This window comes from Oncorhynchus masou, unplaced genomic scaffold, assembly GCF_036934945.1.
Source record: "Oncorhynchus masou masou isolate Uvic2021 unplaced genomic scaffold, UVic_Omas_1.1 unplaced_scaffold_1280, whole genome shotgun sequence".
Lineage (NCBI taxonomy): Eukaryota > Metazoa > Chordata > Actinopteri > Salmoniformes > Salmonidae > Oncorhynchus > Oncorhynchus masou.
In genome coordinates this window covers 6,979-11,138 of record NW_027002638.1, presented here as the reverse complement: position 1 = coordinate 11,138, position 4,160 = coordinate 6,979, and the positions used below count along the sequence as shown (strand labels likewise).

General features: G+C 45.2%; 1 pseudogene; it reads left to right on the top strand.

Moving 5' to 3' along the window:
- Positions 1-382: 382 nt before the first annotated feature.
- LOC135530163 (ATP-dependent RNA helicase DDX39A-like) lies at positions 383-3,399 on the top strand (annotated as a pseudogene).
- Positions 3,400-4,160: the final 761 nt, after the last annotated feature.

Below are 4,160 nucleotides of genomic sequence, written 5' to 3'. Positions count from 1 at the left end.
CCCAAATTGCCCAATATAGCTTCATGTCACACATCTATCATAATTTATACAAACTGGATGAATGCAGGCTGTTGGTTTGTAAATGTTGTAAATAAATATGTATATAGTATGCATATTATTATTATTGTTTCATTCACTTATCTTTTTGACCTGCACTGTTGGAGTTCAGATCTTAATAAGAATTTCACTGTACCCTACAATTACATCTGCGACCGACTAATAAACTAATCTAATCGACTGGTTCCGAGAATTACATTTTAGGTCAAGTTAGGCCCTAGAAATGTCTTGCTCGTTATTAATTTGAGCCAACGTTATTTCTGAATATTCACCTTGCATTTGGAACCTATTTCCCTTTATGGCACTTTGCTGTCACAAAGTTTGAATGAGGAGGCGCCTGCCATTGTTTGTGCGGAGAGTGAGGCATGATTCCTTGTTCAACTTGATTGAATCGGGCAACTGGCTAACTACTGTAAACTGAGTTGCAGGGTGGTCGCTGGTCCAATCCTTGTTTCTAGCTAGGTAAATTGTAATGATTATGTGCCATATGTATTCGCTTCCCATTTTGCGTACTGTCCAGCTATGGTGGTGTGCGTGCGGCCTGTTACTAGCATTATTAGCAGCTAGCTAATGCTATGTAGGAATAAACGTCAGACGAGTGTTTCCCAAACTCGGTCCTTGGGACCTCAGGGGGTGTTCGTTTTGGTTTTTGCCTTAGCACTACACAGCTGACAACGAGCTGTTGGACTATGAAGAGGATGAGGAGCCTCAGGTTGCCCCGGAGACCGCCACACCTGCGGGCAAGAAGGAGGTAATGGACTCTTACGTCTCCATCAACAGCTCCGCCTTCCGAGACTTCCTGCTCAAACCAGAGCTGCTCCGCGCCATTGTCGACTGTGGCTTTGAACATCCCTCTGAAGGTGAGCCTCACAGGCACTTCTCACCTTCAACCAAGGACTGTTTTTGACTTTGTCCATTCCGTGTGTGTCAAATGGCACCCTATTCCTGGCATAGTGTACTACTATTGAGCTGGGCCCATAGGGATTTGTTCAAAACTAGCGCTTTGTTCAAAACTAGCGCTGTGTGAGACTGGGTCCTGGTCGAAAGTAATCCACTATATATATATAGGGTGTCATTTGGGACTCCGACTATGAGTTATACATGTATGCCCCTTCAAGCATCACATCATACTTAAACTGGTCGCAAGACCCACTGGTTGATGCTTATTTATAAAACCCTCTTAGGCCTCACTCCCCCTCCCCTATCTGAGATATCTACTGCAGCCCTCATACTCCACATACAACACCTGTTCTGCCAGTAACATTCTGTTAAAGGTCCCCAAAGCGCAAACATCCCTGGGTCGCTCCTCTCTTCAGTTTTCTGCCCCTAGTGACTACAGTTTTATCTCAATCTCTTCATTCAAAGACTCAATCATGGACACTCTTACAAAGCAGCCACAACTGTCAGTGTGATGTGATGTCTACCTTTTGCCCTTTGTGCTGTTTTCTGTGCCCAATGTTTGTACAATGTTTTGTGCTGCTACCATGCTGTTGTCATGTGTTGATGCCTTGCTGTGTTGTCTTAGGTCTCTTTATGTAGTGATGTGTGTTTTGTCCTATATATTTTTTTTTTATGTTAAATCCCAGGCCCCAATCCCAGCAGGAGGCCTCTTGGTAAGCCGTCATTGTAAATAAGAATTTGTTCTTAACTAACTTCCCTAGTTACGTTTCTGTCTTTCAGTCCAACATGAGTGCATCCCACAGGCCATCCTGGGCATGGACATCCTGTGCCAGGCCAAGTCTGGTGTGGGCAAGACTGCTGTGTTTGTACTGGCCACCCTGCAGCAGATTGAGCCTGTGGACGGGCAGGTGAGTGGTTGAATAATGAAATTGATCTCTACATTGTGGATGCAGCAACTGAATTGCCTTTACATCCTCCCTCCTTTACTAAAAATACCTTTCGATGGAGAATCCATTGAGTGCTTTGTAGTTTAGGAATAGGCTTAATCTGTATCTGGGGATACTTGCATAAGAAAGTGCCTAATCGCCAACTTTATTTAACTTTTATTTGGACTAGGCAAGTCAGTTAAGAACAAATTCTTATATACAATGATTGCCTACCCCGGCCAAACCCTAATGACGCTGGGCCAATTGCAGTCTGAATTTGTTCTCCTTTTAATCTCACTGTTTACACTGCTGTTCTATCCTATTGGATAATCTTGTGTGCTTTTTGTTTCTCTGCTGTCCAGAGAGCTCTGTATTAAACATCCTCCCCTACCTCTCTCTCTGTCTACCAGGTGTCTGTGCTGGTGACGTGCCACACACGAGAGCTGGCCTTCCAGATCAGCAAAGAGTATGAGCGCTTCTCCAAGTACATGCCTACCGTCAAGGCAGCCGTGTTCTTCGGGGGCCTGTCCATCAAGAATGACGAGGACTCGCTGAAGAAGAACTGCCCCCACTTTGTGGTGGGAACGCCAGGCCGCATCCTGGCCCTCATCCGCAACAAGACCCTCAACCTGAAGAACGTGAAGCACTTTGTCCTGGACGAGTGTGACCAGATGCAAATTCAGACCACAGTAGGACAGGGGGGCTGATGCCAGATGTGAGTGACGGGAGCAAGGAGTAAGTTGAAACGTCACAGAGGAAAGGTCAGCTGAAAACGTGTTCCAATGTATCACTTAGAATGCACTTCTAATACACTGTCCTACTAAGTAGTAGTGGATCTTGGAACAGAATGTGATAGATGGTGTGACTTAAGTAAGGATTTAGCCAAACCGTAGGGAAGTATTTACATTTTATGTAGTCCTCAGATTGCAGGCTGAGTGGGTTGACTTTTTTTTGTGACGGCCATATTATTTTCCTATCGTCTCTCCCTCAGACATGAGGCGTGATGTTCAGGACATCTTCAGGCTCACACTCCACGAGAAGCAGTGCATGTTCAGCGCCACCCTAAGCAAAGAGATCCGTCCTGTCTGCCGCAAGTTCATGCAGGATGTACGTTGAAGGGTTTCTTATAACCCGTGGTTATCTACATGTTCTGAAACTTAAAGTTGCGGGTCACAGTTTCAGTGTACCCACAGGAGTGAAGGAGGATTTAGAATGCCTGTTCTACTTATTCTAAATCTATGGGTGCCCCCCTTCCTCCCCCAGGCTTTCCCGGTACCAGCAGTTCAAGGACTTCCAAAGGCGGATCCTGGTGGCCACCAACCTGTTTGGCCGAGGGATGGACATTGAACGCGTCAACATCGTCTTCAACTACGACATGCCCGAGGATTCCGACACCTACCTGCACAGAGTGGCCCATGCAGGCAGGTTCGGGACGAAATTCATTATATCGGTCCATGGCCCTGTACAGCAGATGTTATCTAGAATCGAGATGAATCTAATGAATAAGTTGCTTTGATGGTAAGCTTGAATGAAGACCAGACACATCTGGGCTAATTAGCTAATATCATGTCATCTGGTGAAGCTCCCTCAGACTACCCAAGTTCCCTAAACGCAACCACATTTAGAATAATAACTGCTTCCTGAATTCCTCGTGTCGCAATAAGCACCCTCCTGATAATCACGTTTCCATGAATACCAAGGGGAACATGGCTTTAAAATACACACTTCCACCATCCTCCCTCCAAAGGAATTGCAAAGCAATGCGATGTGACTAATAATTTATTCTGCAATGGTCGTGAGTGTATTGTCGGAGGGGGGCTAGGCCGATCTGACCCTGATCAGGTCTGTGATTCAATAAGATACAGATTAAAAGGATCACCAGCACTGCTGCGTTAACCTCAAATAGATTACAAACAGATTTAACACTACACCAACAACCCCGGATGCCCTTGCATTTGCCTAGGCATTAACAAAAAATACACACATAAACGATACACGGTATGTCCATGGGATTGGTTTAAGCCTCACTTTACCAAAGTAGATGAACCAACCAGATCCCCTTTTCTGGGGCACTGATTAAAACTGATCTGGGACCAGTATAGTTAGTGTGACGTCAAAAAGAAACCATCTGACCTATTACTATTACACCTGTGCCACTTTGGTACAATAGCCTCAGTACATTGTGTCACCAGTTGATTGTGTGTTCATTCAGCTCTATATTAACACCACATGAATCCTCCCTCTGGGGTTACAGAACAGGTCTGGACAGTTTGCCAC